Here is an 18219-nt window from a genome sequence, read left to right as displayed (position 1 = left end):
ATACGGCTTTGTTATAGTTGATGATTACTTTAGATATACTTGGGTGCATATCATTCTGTATAAAACTAAAGTGCATGAAGTCTTAAGATGATTTTCCTCAAGGGCCTGGACGAACTTCGACGTCAAGATCAAACACATCAGGAGTGATAATGGGAAAGAATTCAAAAACAATGGTCGTGATGATTATCTTGATAAACTTGGTATTACTCACGAATTGTCTGCTCCTTACACTCCTCAGCAGAGTGGCATCGTCGAAAGAAAGAACAGGACTCTGGTTGAGATGGCATGAACCATGCTTGAAGAATATCAGACTCCTCGTCGTTTTTGGCCTGAAGCAATTAACACTTCTTACCATATCATGAACAGGGTATATCTTCACAAATTCTTCAAGAAAACCTCATATGAACTCCTCACTGACAAGAAACCCAATGTAAGTTATTTCAAAGTCTTCGGTGCAAAATAATGGAATAGAGATCCTCACCATAGCTCAAAGTTTGCACCTAAAGCACATGAGGGTTTTATGCTCAGTTCTGGAAATGACTCGCACACCTAGAGAGTCTTCAACAACTATCACAACAAGGTTGTTGAAACTGTAGATGTGCGGTTCGATGAAACTAATGGCTCGCAAAGAGAGCAATTGCCTCCTGAACAAGATAAATTGTCTCTTGAGGAAGCAATCAACCTTAAAGCTACTGAAGACATTGTTCCGACTAAGGAAATTGCTGAAGAAATCACTCCCAGCACTGATGAAAATCAAGAAGATGCTCCTGTGGAAATTGCTCCAGAACAAATTCCTCAGCCCAGATGAAATCCTCTACCAGCTCATCTGAGGATTGCAAATGAAGTAGAACTTGACAATATCCTCGATGACATCAACGCGCTAGGTCCTCTCACTCGCTCAAAAGCTTCACGCTTAGTTACTTTTGTGGGCATTCTTCCTTTGTGTCAATCACAGAACCTTCAAAAGTTGCTGAGGCTTTCATGGAACCTGAGTGGATTCAAGCCACGCAAGATGAACTTCTTCAATTCAAGCTAAATTACGTGTGGGAGCTCCTCAAACGACCAGATCCTCGCAAGCACAACATCATCGACACCAAGTGGATTTTCCGAAACAAGCAAGATGAGGATGGTCAAGTGGTGAGGAATAAGGCATGAATTGTAGCCCAAGGCTACACACAGGTTGAAGGAATTGATTTCGATGAAACTTTTTCACCTGTTGCTAGACTTGAAGCTATTCGAATACTACTTGCTTATGCTAATCATCATAACATTATCTTATATCAGATAGATGTGAAAAGTGCATTCCTCAATGGTAAGCTTGAGGAAGAAGTATATGTTGCTCAGCCCCCAGGTTTTGAGGATCCAAATAATCCAGACAAAGTCTTCAGACTCAAAAAGGCACTCTATGGTCTCAAGGAAGCCCCTCGGGCATGGTATGATACATTGAAGGAATTCCTCATGAAGAAAGGCTTCAAACCTGGTTCACTCGATCCAACTCCTTTCACAAAATCCTATGACAACGAACTATTTGTGTGCCAAATATATGTCGATAACATCATATTTGGCTGTATTGACAAACGTTACAGTGATCAATTTGCTTACATGATGAGTGAAGAATATCAGATGTCTATGATGGGGGAGCTGAAATTCTTCTTAGGTCTTCAAATTCGTCAACAACGCAATGAGATCTTCATATCACAGGAGAAATACCTCAAGAAAGTTCTGAGGAAATTCGACATGCATGAATGCAAAGGCGCCAAGACTCCCATGCCTACCAACGGCCACCTCTGCACTGACGAAAATGGTAAAGAATTCGACCAACAGGTATATCACTCAATGATTGGCTATTTACTGTATTTGTGTGCATCTAGGCCAGATATAATGCTTAGTGTTTGCATGTGTACACGTTTTCAAGAAAAACCGAAGGAATCACACCATAAGGTTGTGAAGCATATTCTTCGATTCTTAGCTCACTCACAAACACTAGGATTATGGTACCCCAAGGGCTCAAATCTTCATCTTGTGGGATATTCTGATTCTAACTATGTTGGTGACCATGTGGATCGCATGTCAACTTCTGGCACTTGTCGTTTCCTCGGAAGATCATTAGTGTGCTGGTCCTCAAAGAAGCAGAAATGCATTTCTCTCTCCACTGCCGAAGTTGAGTACATTGTTGTTGGATCATGCTGTGCTCAATTGTTATGGATGAAGCAAACCCTCAAGGACGACGGCATCAACATGAAGAATGTGCCTCTCTACTGTGACAATGAGAGTGCAATCAAGATTGCATACAACCGAGTACAACACTCGAAGACTAAGCACATCCAGATTCGTCATCATTTTCTTCGGGACCATGTCCTCAAGGACAATATCCTTATCGACCATGTGAAGACTGACGATCAACTAGCAGATATTTTCACTAAGCGCTTGGATGAGAAAAGGTTTTGCAAGTTGAGGTGTGAGCTAAATATCTTAGAGTCTTTAAATGTTTTGTAAAAACATGCACACATCCTAACACTTATGCAAAATTGATGACTTAGATATGCAACACACGAAGAATCGATTTTCTTCAACCAATGAAGAATATCACCCTTAGTGTGAGGAAATTAAAGAAGAATTTGGTTCTCACAGCCCTACGATAATTGTATGCGGTGCCTGTAATCATCATTCTTATACGATGGGTCACGCCACCACCCAACTTTGAAAATCTTCAAGCTGCTTTTTCTTCAAAGTTGAAATTCATCGATCTGATGCTTTATCACAAAATCCTCAAGTTTTCAAAATCTTCAAAACACTTGATGATTTTCATTTTCCTAGGAATATATATATATAGAGAGAGAGAGAGAGAGAGACTGAGATTTCAATGTCCTCAACAACATTCACTTATAGATATTTCTTCAATCTGATATTTCATCTGAGTGAATGTGATCGGACCCTACTCCCCTTTATGCCATACTTAACCCAGTCTATTCAATTCATCACATGCGTTCTACTTGAAACTTTGTTCAAAATCCTCAAATTTTCAAAATGAATATTAAATCGTTACACAGTAATTGAACCCCACTTCCCATGATCAGATAAGCATGATCTCCACCACTTTAAACTCAGGCTACACGTGTCGTGCGGAGACGAATGGGCAAGGGCAGTTCGGTCCAAAATTTCGGCCGGACATTTTTCAGCTGCGCTATAAATACGTCCTTACCCCCTCTATCAAAACTCTTCATTCTCTCGTCCTTCTCTCTGCCTCAAGCACAAACCTAATGCCACCGCTAGCAATCTCGTCACCGGCGAGGAACATCTTCACTGCCTCGGCCTCTCCGTCGTCGAACTCATGCCGGAAGCGGAACATCTACATCTGCCGCCGTCGTAGCTGTCTTCTGCCGCCAAGTTAGGGCGCAGTGGACTCGAACCGTAGAGCATCTTACTGTTACTACATCTCTTCTTCGTGCTCGCCATCTAGGGTAACTAAAATCTTATTTTACTGTCCCTTTCGATCTACTATTTTACCTTAGATTCGAGAAATCTGTTTTTCCTCAGTGTCTATCAGCTTCGCACACTCTATTCCTCAAACACTTGATGAATTTCACTAAGCCACTAAAATTCTTCACGTGATTCCTCAATTGTGCAAATTTTTGAATCTGCACAACTCTGGAACCCAAGATCAGAGTGCTTAGACAAATTCCTCAACCCATTGGTCAAATTCCTCCACTTTTAAAATTTCAATTTCTTCAAATCTGAGAACGCATATGACCTCTCCAAATTCCTCGCACCTATACTCTGTTCACACGTACAAAATGTCAACTCTCTAGGTTCTCATCAACTTAACACATTTGCAGTGTTCCTCGAAGAAACTTTGCGAGTGTCATAAGAATCCTCTAGAGTGCAAATTCCTCAGCAAAAGCCTCATCTAAAGAAAATGAAAGATGACAGAAAGCAAAAGGGTGCAAAGAAACTTGAACAGAACACTGCAATTGATATCCCTGAGGATGTATACCTTGACTATTGTACGCCACATGAGCAAGAACCTATGGCGAAAAGGAAAATCAGTCTTCAAAGGATAGAACACAGGTGGACTAAGGAGTGGAAGGAATATCGCGTCGTCACTCCCAAGTATGCGAAGAAATTCGCCCTCAAGCCACCTTGCAAAAGACCTCCTCTCGGTGATCATTAGGTAGCACATCCTTCAAGCATCAAAACTGTTGATGATTATCCTGAGGAGAAAGAAAAACACTTGTCTAAACTTCAGAAGAAAGTTGAAGCTGCAGTGAGGAAATTCAATGAGGAATCTGCTGCCACAGCAGCCACCTCTTCTGTTGTTGAAGCCTTTGGTACAGCTATTCCTCAAGTGAAGTCTATGCCACAGAAACAAAAGGCTTCAAAGCCTAAAGAGCAATTGCCTCAGAAGGCTGCACCAGCGCGAAAACCTTCAGCAGCTACACAGGCTTCAAAGCCTGAACACAAGAAAATTGTCAAGCACCAGCCTGCTCACTCCAGCTCCTCTGTTCCATCTGCCACGAGCTCAGAGACAAAGTCTTCACCCACACCTTTGAAGACTAAAATGATTGCTGGAAGGGGCATCAGGCCCAGCCCAAGCAAAGTCATCAATGCCCCTTCTGCATGAGAAAGGAGTGATGAATTTGATGATGAAACTCTTCAAGCCATCATCAGAAACAAGCAGGAACGGGTTGCACAAGATTCAGGCAGCTCTATTCCTCTTGCCATGGATCCAAAGGTTTTGCTAGACTTCATCAATGTCTGGTATGATGACCCAAAGACACCCATTGATGACTTGAAGATTCCTCCCAGGTAACAGTCATATGGTGGCACATTCATCAATGAGTCCAAATGGAAAGAGACGCAAGCCAAGCAAGCAAAGGCTGCAAAACTGAAGAAGGAGAAATTCCTCAGGCAGAATCTCCTCAACCTGCCGCCTGAAGATCTTGTGTCCACCTAGGCTGAACTCAAGACTTTGACCGACAAGTACTCAAAACTATCTGACCGTCAAAGTCTCAAGTCATATTTCATCAAGTTTGCAACTGATGCAGTTAATGAATATAACAAGAAAGTTGCTCCTCGAGCAAAACCAAAGCAGCCTGAGCCCAGCTATTCTGTTCAGCTGACTGAGGAAGATGAAGAAGAAGAACCTCCTGCTGAGGACATGCCTCAAGAAAGTCGAGTTGATGAACCTGTAATTGAGGAAATACCTAAAGACATTCCAGCTGATGAATCTGCGCCAGCTGATGAATCTGTTCCAGTTGAAGAAAATGCTTGAGCTGAGGAAACTGCCAGGACTGATACTGCAACAGCTCCTGAAGAGAAAATTCCTTCACCTCAATCCTCAATGGTGAAGAAGATGGTTTTGTCTGCATCAGATGTGAAGAAAACCAAGGCTGCTGAGAAAGAAGCAAAGAAAAGAAAAGCTTCAAAGAACTCAGAAACATCAGAGGCCAAGCGCCTCAAGACACTCGATGAAACTGCTCTAGTGGATGCTATGTCTCTGAAGGTAGCTCCATCATATTCCCTTATTGCCTTCGGAATGGACTATGTCATTCCTGAAAAAGATGAGGAAATTCCGATTGATGAGGAAATGAAAGAAGTTGATTCTGAAGAAACCATGGATGAGGAAATTCAAATTGATGATATTCCTCAGTCCTTCATTCCTCAGAAGACAACTGATGAACCTGCTCAAGGACCAGCTGCAACAGCTGAAGATTTTGCCTCCTCCTCCAAGCAAATTCCTCAAGACTTCGACTGGTCGTGGCCTCCCAAGAAGAAAGTCAAGCCAATTCCAGTTCTAGAGCTTGAGGGCAGTTCCTTTTCTTCATTCCGCACTGCAGAATCTGATGAAGAACCAGAAGAGACTGCCACTGGCCCAAGGAGGAAGCCCGTCGCCAAGAATCCTCACGCGTCTTCTTCATCAGCCAAGAAGTGAAAGTCTTCACGGGGCGTTAGTCCTTAGTTTTGTCCCTTTTCGTCACTTAATGACAAAGGGGGAGAAATCTGAGAGTTAGTCTTCACGCGGGATATATTTTGGGGATTATGAACTTCATTAAGTTACAAACTCTTGGCTCTTCTGAAGTGTTTTATGTAATGAGTTGTAACTTAAGCCCGATGGTACTCTGACGCTTTTGAACGTTTTTCTTCGCATGCTTATGCCTCAAAATACTAATGCACGCATGCTCAAATTCCTTAGATACCATTTCTCATCATGCATTCTCAAATTCTTCATATTATATGACATATGTATGCATGATTTACAAGATACAGGGGGAGATCTCCATGATATAAATCATCAATGTGCATTTGCTGTGAAAAGCAAATTCCTCAAAGTATGCACATCTTCAGGGGCAGTCTCTGAGTATCTTGATTTTAAGTTCCTCAAATGAGTATTTACACTTCATATTTTTATCCCCGTTGAAAACTTAACCTAATTGTCATCAACCACCGAAAAGGGGGATATTGTAAGTGCATCTAGTGCCCTTTGTGATTTTTGTGGTTTGAAGACTTATAGGTTAAGTATCTAATGTGTTCATGAGTGTACACAGGATCTAAAATTCACTCAGGAGTTTGAGTTATACGATGAATATCGACCCCTAAAAATGTATATCTTCGGCTGAAGAAATTGTTCTGATGCTGAAGATTTGGATCGCGAAGAAATTGCGATGAAATTGATATTCCTCATGAAGATATTGAAGATGAGGAATTCGGTGTGTCCTGAAGAAAATCAGTTCGAAGACTTTGAAGTGTGAAGATTTATTCTTTTTGTTTTATTTTCTACACTCTTGAGTCATAGGAACACCGTATTGTTAGGGGGTCGAGGTAAAACTTCGGATTGAATTTCCTCATGATGCTCAACCGAAGCCTTATCCTACCAAAAGCCTCAAGTGAGGAATATACAAGACATGAGGACTCTCACAGCTGAGGGTCCCGACCGTCACCGCAATTCGCACCACATCACTGATCTTATCCACACCAACGGTCATAATATTTAAGGGCATTTATGTCATGTCATGTCATGTCGGGATGCTCCCAGGCTATAAATAGCCGCCCCCCACAACCATTAGCTGGTTGGCTGCTCCGCAAGAAACTAACACTTGTAATTGAGAGCAACCCAAATTCCTCAGAGTCTTGATAGTAAACCATCAGTGAGGAAATAACCCTAACACCAAACCACAAACCAAAAACCCAGTGATTGAGCATCACTGAAGAATTTGTTCCTGTGTGGAACTAAGGCCTTTTACCTTTGAGGAGTGCATCCTCCAGACGGTTAGGCGTCATGGTCTAGAGCAATCCAGCAGTCAATTGTGGATCGCCAGGTGACCAAGTTTGTGAGGGTTTGGAAGTCTGCCCTGAAGACTTACCACGAGTATTGGGCGAGGACTGTGTGTCCTTAGCCCAAGGAGACTACGGTAGGGACTGTGTGTCCCGGGAGTGTGTGTCTTTTGGTTTCAATACCAAGCCACTCCGAACCAGACGTACGACTGTCACAGCAGTTGGAACTGGGTCATCAACCACTATCTTCACTGTGATACGGGTTCTATTTCTTCAACTATTTCAATTCTCAATATTGTATGTTGAAGATGTTCATTGTATCTGTTTGAAGAATTTGCTAAAGACTTTCTGTGAATTTCCTCAACCTCAAATTCTTCACGCTAGTTAATCCTCACCTACTTACTGTGTCTGCGTACTGTGCAAACTGTTTTTCATATTCCTCATCGAGAAAACTGTTGTGGTGATACTTTGCACCACTGATCCTTTGTTGTCTCTGTTGCAAGTTATTCATCAGTGAGGTATTTCCTCAAATGGAATTTCCTCAGCGATGAAATTCTAAAAATCTCCTATTCACCCCCCCCCCCTCTAGTCGATATAACGCACTTTCAGAAAGTAGAAGCTGAAGTGAAGAAATTCAATGAGGACTCTACTACTGCTGCCACTGCCGCCACCTCTTGAGCTGTTGAAGCATCTGGTACAGATATTCCTTAGAAGAAGACTGTGCCAAAGAAACCAAAGGCCTCAGTGCCAAAAGAGCAATTGCCTTAGAAGGCTGCACCAGTGCCAAAACCTTCAAGAGCACCATAGTCCTCACAGCCCGAACAAAAGCACATAGTTAAGCATCAGCCTGCTCATTCCAGCTCCTCAGTGCCATCTGCCACAAGCTCTGCTACAAAGTCTTCACCAACTCTTTTGAAGACTAAAATGACTGCTGGAAGAGGCATCAGGCCCAGTCCAAGCAAAATCATCAACATTCCTTCTGAATCACAAGGAAGTGAGGAATTCGATGATGAAACTCTTCAAGCAATCATTAGAAACAAGCAGGAACGAGTTATACAAGCCTCAGGCAGCTCTATTCCTCTTGCCATGGATCCCAAGGTTCTGCTGGATTTCATCAATGTCTGGTATGAAAATTCAAACACTCCCATTGATGACTTGAAGCTTCCCCCTGGTCTCAGCCACATGGTTACCACATTCATCAATGAGGCAAAATGGAAAGAACAGGAAGCCAAGCAAGCAAAGGCTGCTAAACTAAAGAAGGAGAAATTTCTCAAGCAGAATCTCCTCAATCTGACGCGTGAAGCTCTTGTTTCAACCCAGGCTGAACTGAAGACCTTGACACATAAGTACATGAGTCGATGTGATCGTCAAAGTATTAAGGTGAATTTCATCAAGTTTGCAACAGATGCAGTTGATGAATACAACAAGAAAGTTGCTCCTCCTGTGCAGCAAAAGCTACCTGAGTCTAGCTATTCGGTTCAGCTGACAGAAGAAGATGAAGCTGATGAACCTGCTGCGGAGGAAATTCCTCAAGATGCTCCAGCTGATGAATCTGCTCCAGCTGAAGAAAATGTTCCAGCTGAAGAAAATGCTTCAGCTAAGGAAACTGCCAGGACTGTGTCTACACCAGCTCCTGAAGAAACAATTCCTTCACCTCAACCCTCAAAGGTGAAGAAGATGATTCTGTCCGCATCAGACGTGAAGAAGATGAAAGCTACTGAGAAAGAAGCAAAGAAGAGAAAAGCTTCAATGACCTCAGAATCCTCAGAGGCCAAGCGCCCAAAGGTCACTCAGACAGAATCTTCAACTACCCAAGTAGAAGCTAAGCCTCTGAATGTAGCTCCATCCTACTCACTGGTTCCCTTCGGAGTTGACCATGTCATTCCTGAGGAAGATGAGGAAATGGAAGATGGTGAAGCTGAAGAAATCATGGATGAGGAAATACAAATTGATGACATTCCTCAACCCTCCATTCCTCAAAAGACTTCTGATGACATTGACTGCACCACTCGAGTTTTTTGTGATGACTTCTGGGAAGAGACTCATCGCTCAAGAAGGTCTACCCAAATCCCTCCTACTCCTGCTGCAACAGAATTCCTCACAGGATATGATGGGAAGACCGTCTGTGAAGAATCTGATCAACGATCAGCTGCATCAGCTGAAGATAATGCAGCGACCAATGCTACAATTGTCTCCTCCACCAAGAAAATTCCTCAAGCTGAGGAAAATCCTCAACCTGAAGAAAAAGGTCAGAATGAAGAAAATGCTCCAGCCCCTAACACCGAAACTGCTATTGTTGTGGTCAACACAGAAACAACAATGATAGTAGCTCCTCCTCAAGAACAGCAGCATAATCTTCAACCATAGCAAAATCAGCCTTTTTCGATGAGGCCAAAGTTTCAAAAGGAAGCATTCTATGAAGAATGGATGTACTTCACAGGCGCAAATCCTTATGATAAGCTTCGCATCACACACCGGAAAGTCTGGACGAGAACTCAGCTTAACTACCATGCCTATGTGCTCTATGGGAGGAACAAAATATTTTAGCACAAACATATTCCTCACGTTGCCATGGAAGAAATTCCTTGCTTCACTCCAGTCCTCAATGTTCTTCACAAAGTTGGACTGCTCCCTCTCTGCACTGACATAGGTGACTGGAACTGCGACATAATTCTTCAGTTCTACGCTACTTTGCATATCTCTGGAGACTCGAAGGATGTCAACACTTGGGTGTTGGACTGGATGACTCAGCACACGCACTACAAAGCGCCTGCCACTGAATTGCTTCATGTGCTTCCAGTCTCAATTCCCTTAGAAAATGTAGTGCTAATGTATGATGAACGGGAGCTGCCCAATAGACTGATGGAAGTCCTCATGAAGCCTTTGGCCAAGGACCAACCTCCAAGGACTCGCTTTCTGATTCAAGACTTGAAGTCTGAACCACGAACCGTCTACAGAATCCTGGTCAATGGCATCGCTCCTATCAAAGGACATGATGATGATGAAGATGTCGTGGGCATCATGAAGAATATCCTCTTCAATATAATCCATGGCATACCAATAAACCTTCATGACTTCTTCCTGAGGACATTGGCTGATAATGCTTTGTCGCCTTTCGACATGAAGATTTATGCTTCGTGGATCATGAGATTCATCATAAGCAGGTCAGGCATCAACTACCATGTTGATTTTCCTAATCACATTGGATATCTGCCGCCCATGAGAGTCATCAAGAAGACATTTGAGCCTGTTGAAGGCAAAGGAAAATCTGTCATTGATAAAGGAAATCAGCCCCTTGATGGCCAGTTTCGTGAAGCAGAAACATATTCTTCATATGATGACACTGCCACTCAAGATCCACCAAGCCCAACTGCCCCAAGTGTAATGAACAACAGAGAGCTACTCCTCAGTCTTCATCAGAATGTCGATCGTAATCACAAATGGGTCAAACGTCAATTCAGTGCCATTGTGAAAACCCTCAACGAGACTCAGAATGCAGTGAGGAAAAATTACTATTATCTTCATGAGGTGTTTGATCGTAACTGGGACACTTTGGCTCATCTGAAGATTCAAGAGGAACTTGAGAAATTGGAGTTTACTCAGGACTTTGACTGGTCGTGGCCTCACAAGAAGAAATTCAAGCCAATCCCGGTTCCTGACCTTGAGTACAGTTCTTTTTCTTCATTCCGCACTGTAGAGTCTGATGAAGAACCAGAAGACACTCCAACTGGTCCAAGGAAGAAGCCTGTCGCCAAGAATCCTCAAGCCTCTTCATCAGCCAAGAAGTGAAAGTCTTCATGGGGCGTTAGTCCTCAGCTTTGTTCCTTTTCGTCACTTGATGACAAAGGGGGAGAAATCTGAGTTAGTCTTCATGCGGGATATATTTTGGGGCTTATGAACTTTATTAAGTTACAAACTCTTGGTTCTTCTGAAGTGTTTTATGTAATGAGGTGTAACTTAAGCCCGATGGTACTCTGACGCTTTTGAACGTTTTTCTTCGCATGATTATTCCTCAAAATAGTAATGCACGCATGCTGAAATTCGTCAGATACCATTTCTCATCATGCATTCTCAAATTCCTCATTTTATATGTCAAATGTATGCATGATTTACAAGATACAGGGAGAGATCTCCATGATATAAATCATCAATGTGCATTTGCTGTGAAAAAGCAAATTCCTCAAAGTATGCACATCTTCAGGGGGGATCTCTCAGTATCTTGATCTCAAATTCCTCAAACTCGGTATTTACACTTCATATTTTTATCCCCGTTGAAAACTTAACCTAATTGTCATCAACCACCAAAAAGGGGGTGATTTTAAGTGCATCTAGTGCCCTTAGTGATTTGGGTGGTTTGAAGACTTATAGGTTAAGTAACTAATGTGTTTATAAGTGTACACATGCTCTATAAGCCGCTAAGTAGTTTGAGTTATATGATGAATATCGACCCCTAAAATTGTATATCTTCGGCTGAAGAAATTGGTCTTATGCTGAAGACTTTGATCGCGAAGAAATTGTGATGAAATTGACATACCTCATGAAGATATTGAAGATGAGGAATTCGGTGTGTCCTGGAGAAAATTAGTCTGAAGACTTTGAAGCATGAAGATTTATTATTTCTGTTTCATTTTCTTCACTCTTGAGTCATAGGAACACCGTACTGTTAAAGGGGGTCAAGGTAATACTATGGAATGAATTTCCTCATGATACTCAACCCAAGCCTAAACCTATAAAAGCCTCAAGTGAGGAATATGAGAGACATGAGGACTCTCACAGTTGAGAGTCCCGACCGTTGTCGCGATTCATGCCACTTCACCGATCTTATCCACACCAACGGTCACAATATTTAAGGGCATTTATGTCAAATCATGTCAGGATGCTCCGAGGCTATAAATAGCCGCCCCCCACAACCACTAGCTGGTTGGCTGCTCCGCGAGAAACTGACACTTGTCATTTAGAGCAACCCAAATTCCTCAGAGTCTTCGAGAGTAAATCATCAAGTGAGGAAATACCCAAAACCAAACCACAAACCAAAAACCAAGTGATTGAGCATCACTGAAGAATTTGTTCCTGTGTGGAACTTAAGCCTTTTACCTTTGAGGACTGTGCATCCTCCAGACGGTTAGGCGTCATGGACTAGAGCAATCCAGCAGTCAATTATGGATCACCGGGTGACCGAGTTTGTGAGGGTTTGGAAGTCTGCCCTGAAAACTTACCATGAGTGTTGGGCGAGGACTGTGTGTCCTTAGCTCAAGGAGAATACGGTAGGGACTGTGTGTCTTTTGGTTTCAATACCAAGCCACTCCAAACCAGACGTAGGACTGTCACAGCAGTTGGAACTGGGTCATCAACCACTATCTTCACTGTGATACGGTTCTATTTCTTCAACTATTTCAATTCCTCAATATTGTATGTTGAAGATTTTTATTGTATCTGTTTGAAGAATTTGCTGAAGACTTTCTCTGAATTTCCTCAACCTCAAATTCTTCATACCAGTTAATCTTCACCTGCTTGTTATGTGCATGCGTACTGTGCAAACATTTTTCATAATCTTCATCTAGAAAATTGTTGTTGTGATCTTTGCACCTCTCATCTTGGGCTGTTTTCGCTGCACATTACTCATCAGTGAGGAATTTCCTCAAAAGGAATTTCCTCAGTGATGAAATTCTAAAAATCGCCTATTAACCCCCCCCCCCCTCCTAGTCGATATAATGCACTTTCACAATGGCACTCATGGTAATGATGATGATGACAGTGGTCTCTGAGTGTGTGGTGGCATGACCTGGTCCTTCCCTTTTTCGGTACTTGATGCCAAAGGGGGAGGACATTATCTTAGCTTTCGATTTGTTACCCTTAATGTATGGATGATAGAGTATGCTGAACTATTATGATGTGTTATCATGTAATGCTACTTATGGATGATGTGTTATCATGTTATGCTGAACTATTATGATGTGTTATCATGCTTTTTTATCGAGTCATATGATGATGTGTTATCGTGCTACTTTATTGATCCATATGATATATTCGATGCACTCATTATCAAGTAAGGGGGAGCTCCTGGCCATAATTATTTTACCATTTATATAATCAGGGGGAGCCCCATAACAAATCTCTCCTAAGCTACATATGTTTATTTTTTGAGAGCTATATGTATGTTGTCATCAACTACCAAAAAGGGGGAGATTTAAAGTGCAAGCATGCCCTTAATCATATTTTGATGTTGCTGACAACACACATATAGGAAACTAATCATCTTAACTGAGTGTATCTCAAGTTTTGTTCCCATAAGATTTCTGTGTGGATCATGACTAATGTGTTCAGGAGGCTCAAGAACGAAGAAACAACACGAAGTGGTCTATCATTTTATTTGTCGTTTTTGAGTGTAGGGACCCCGCACTATTAAGAGGTGATCACTAAGTCTCGAGAGAAACTTGCTCAAAAATATTAGGAATGCCTCTCTCTATCTCCATATTGATCTGCTCATGTCTGGTCGTCCAGTGGTTCTCGGACGTCCGGACCCCGGATGTCCGACGCCTTGCCAAAATCCTGAGCCAGCCAACAGATCTAAAGTGTCGGACTTCCGGTGCCCTCCGGTCGTCTGAGGACCTGGCGTCCGGGCACCGTCAGATTTCTGGTGCCACCCAACACATCCAAAACGTCGGACTTCCGACCATTCGGGGCGACCGTGCCCCGGACGTCCGTGCGCTGCTCATTGCACCTCATGGTAACCTAATATTGTCTATGTCTTCGGACGTCCGACGAGCTCAGGACGTCCGTATGCTGATCACCTGTACACCAAGGTAACCTCATACTTCCTACATCTTCGGACGACCGACCACTGTCGGACGTCTGACCCTTCGTGGCTGTCCGAACAAGTGTGATCTGCTGGACGTCCGGCAACTGCACAACATAAGTGGCTCCAACAGCCACTTTTCTACCACCAGTATATATAGTCTTCTGCCACCTCGTGTGGGAGTGGTTCAACACAGCTGAAACACTCTAAGAATATCTTTCTCTCTCACTCCCACTTTCTTACACCAAATCCTAGATCCCAAGAGCATTTGTGAGCCCCCTTGAGTGTTGTTTCAATCAAAAGATAGATCATCTCTTTCTTCTCCTCTCAACCCAAGCTATTTGTGATTTGAGCAAGTTTTGAGCCGTCCCGGTGATCTTGTTACTCTTGGAGGTTCGAGACTCCTAGGCGGTACGAGTTCTTCGGAAAGGAATCAAACCATTGTGATTTCCCCCGGAAAGTTTGTGAGGGTTTGAAATCAACCTCAAAGGCTTACCACTAGTGGTTGAGAAACGCCTTCGTGGTGTTGTCTCAAAGGGAGAATAGGGTGAGCCTTCGTGGCGTTGGTGTGCCTTCGTGGTAACATCCACCTCTCTAACGGTGACGTAGCTTCCCTCCAAGGAAGTGAACATCGGGTTACATCCTTGTCTCTTGGAGTTGCGGTTATCCCTAACCTTAACTTCCTACTTGTGCTAGTCTTTTGATTACATACTTGTGCTTTATTATATCCTACCTGTTGCCTTGCTTAGTTCATAAAGCTTATCCTTCACCCTTGCAATTGTTAGGCTCATTTTCATATTCCGCATTATTGCCTAAAACTGCTAAGTAATCGATAAAATTTGGAACTGTACCTATTCAACCCCCCCCCTCTAGGTCCATCTCGATCCCTTTCACTAGCACCAACTGGTTGCAGAGGGTTTAACTAAAGGGACAGGAGCCATTGAATGCTCCATACATTGGCCAGGGGGAGAGAGAAGTGAGAGAGAGGGGGAAAAGATGTTGTCCAGGGGCTTGCAAGTGGGATTTTACCCATGCAATCATGGATCTGGGTGCTAGGAAACTTACTGGAGATGCTCTAGGCCTCATGGGAGTTGTGGCAATATCTGGAGTGAACGAGAATAGGGGAAGGGGTGAAAGCAGCAGTTTTATCAATTCACCAGAAGGTGTCTGTTGCTGTTTTGGGCAAGATCCCTTTGCCCAACTGCTGTGAAATTTAAGAGGATAGAAATTTGGGTAAAATAGAGATCGATCACCAAGTTTGAGCTCATTTGAGATAAGTTCGCAATGCAAACTTGCAAATCCCTAGACATGGTTAGAATCAGACTCCAGAGGACCTAGGTGATCAAATCAACTCCCACAAATGCACAACTTGGTGTAACATCATTATTTTGGGTCTAGATCACCTCTGCAAAGTTTGGTATCAATTGGATAAACTTGGCAATGCAAAGTTTGGTATCAATTGGATAAACTTGGCAATGTAAAGTTGCTCAAGTTTCGTTCTGGAAAGAGAGGTTTTGTGTTATTTTGGTTGACCAAACATCTTAGATTGATATGAAACTTTGCAGGACAACCACATACAACATGTGTGACATGTTAGAATTTTCCTGAGATTTATTGAGAATATTTCATATGGGAATATTTAAAAAGCTTGAAATAGGCAGAAAGGGTTTTGAGGTTTTTTTTCTCCAATATTTTCAACATGACCATGTGTTGAAACTCTTATGTATGGTAAATATATGTCTACTGAGTTTCCCGCAATTTTCTCAAATATTTTTAAAGCAAGAAAATATTTTTATCCATGAAAGATCATTTCTGGTCTTAGAGAAAGGTATTTAAATAAAATAGGAAAATAAATTTTGAAATAATTATTTTGTGGTTTTGGGAAGTCTATTTGATAATAGAATCCAAATAAAATCGTCGGGGTGAAACATCCCTCCTAAGTTGTGGACTTGTAGTACTAATCCCAACTCAGGGGTTTTTGAAAGCTTAAAATAAATAAATGTATTTTTGTTGAAATAATATTTATAAAATTGTTTGTGATCCTATACACATGTCATGATCATTGGACAAGGGTTTGGGGTTAAGGAGAGGAGATTTTGAGGGGGGAATAATTTCTGTGATATAAAACACAATCAAGCACACAAGCAACTAGCAACCAAATCAATCATCACAAGCACACTAAAAGTTTTAATTGGTTCCAAATGTTGTGAAAACACAATGTGGCAAAGTGGTACAAACACATGGTGTGACATGTGTCCATAAAAAACAAGTGTTTCTCCGATTCCAATAATCTAGCTCGCTCCTCCAAGGCCACCTTCCTCTCCTCAGCCACAGCCGGACGCCTTGCAAGTTTCTTCTTCGACCGCTTACTAGCGCCAGCGCCGTCAGTTGCCCTCTTCTTTCGGGACGTCGTCTCCACTGTCGCAGCCGCCACATTCGATCGCTTGACAGCGGGCGACGACGTGACGACACCCATCACGGTCGGTCGTGGCGCCATGAACAAGGTGCGCGCGAGGCCGCAGCTTGGAGGAGCGGCGCCGGTGTCGATGACGACGATGCTCAGCTCCGCGCTAGGATTTGCGACGGCGTCGGCGATGGCGGGGGAGGGGTCGCGGGTGTAGGTAGGGGTGAGTGGGATGTTGCCGACGCGCTCCATCGGGCGATTTCTCGTGCGGCAACGCGGGGCGAGGCGCAGGTGGGGCGGGAGAGAGGGTTGTCTTGCGCGCGCGGGAGAGAGCGTTGTGATGCGCGCACCCAAAATAATCAACGTGGGATGGCATTTCATTCGGTGTGCGCAACTTTAGCACCTCTACTGGACCGGCCGACGCTGGTGCACACATGCAAAAACGCTATTTTTCCTGTGGGTCGCTTAGATAGAACGCGTGTTGAAGTTGCTCTAAGAGAGTCATTCCCACTAGCTTGTTTATCTCAACATGCAAACATGCCATCTCACCATACAATTGTAAATAAGATTAGGGCCACCTCTACATGCAATCATGCATGAAAAAGACCCTCCACTATATTCAACCATGCATGTGATTTTTTTTTCATTTAATTATACTTTATAGTCAATAAAGATTCTTACCACTATACATACATAATAAAATATAGTAAGTCATATGTATTTCAAATTTTGGTTCTCATGTTCTTTGAGGGAACTTCTTTTTTAGAGATTTTGATTCTCGTGTTATCAATCCAAATTTTTATCAATCAATTTTTGCTGCAACGCGTGAAGAATTATCTAATTTAACTAGCCACTGGGACGAATAAGATCATTTCTAATTGGTTATGCGCACAACTCGTATCCCAACCGCTAATGCTGCGTGTGGATCCGAGCACCCTGGCCCACAGGGTCCCATCCTTAAAGTTCATTTTCACAACTTCCGTTTTCTTATACAGTGGATACAGTCACATCGTATCTGACTCCCTGCCACCATACCTGCTCCCTCCTCCCCCCGTCCCCCGCACAACATTACTCTTCCCCAACTTCACAATTTGAATCATGTCCGATTATATCTGGTTGGGCTTCGTCTTCTCTAAGGAGAGCAGGCAGCTACCACTTTCGGAGCCATGTTCGTCGTCGCCGGAATCAAGACAAGGAGCATCGGCCCGTCCGGCTCACAGATCTGCTCTTCGGGTTCGTGCTCGTAGAAGTCGTACGGATCCGCTGGTTGCAACTATTTTTAACCCGGAAACGTTCCATTGCATCACTTTTTGTTTACGTGTACAGTGATCTGGTATGACAATACGAAGCACTTTATATGAGTATTTAAAACGTGCAGCTAATTAATTAATAAATCTTGATAATAAACATACATCTAAGTGAATAAAGTTTGGTAAATTATACACCTAACAGTTACATGTAGCAGTTTCAGTGTGTCTAAAAGAGCGCAACGTGCATAGGTATGGAGTAAAGTAGATAACATGTGTACAGAGGAATCTGAAGACATGGACCCACTAGATGTCCAATCAGATGAAATACAACTTCATTTAAAAGAGTGAAATATTCCCAAATACACTAAGAGCCTGACAGCTGTGTGGGCCCTAATGATTTGACCATGGGCAGGATCCGTGGTCTGAATTCAAGTCACAGCGGGTTAGACATGCATGTGATTTTTTTTATTTAATTATAATTTATAGTCAATAAAGAT

The sequence above is a fragment of the Hordeum vulgare genome, chromosome 5H, assembly GCF_904849725.1.
Source record: "Hordeum vulgare subsp. vulgare chromosome 5H, MorexV3_pseudomolecules_assembly, whole genome shotgun sequence".
NCBI classification, from domain to species: Eukaryota; Viridiplantae; Streptophyta; class Magnoliopsida; order Poales; family Poaceae; genus Hordeum; species Hordeum vulgare.
This window is presented reverse-complemented; position numbering follows the sequence as displayed.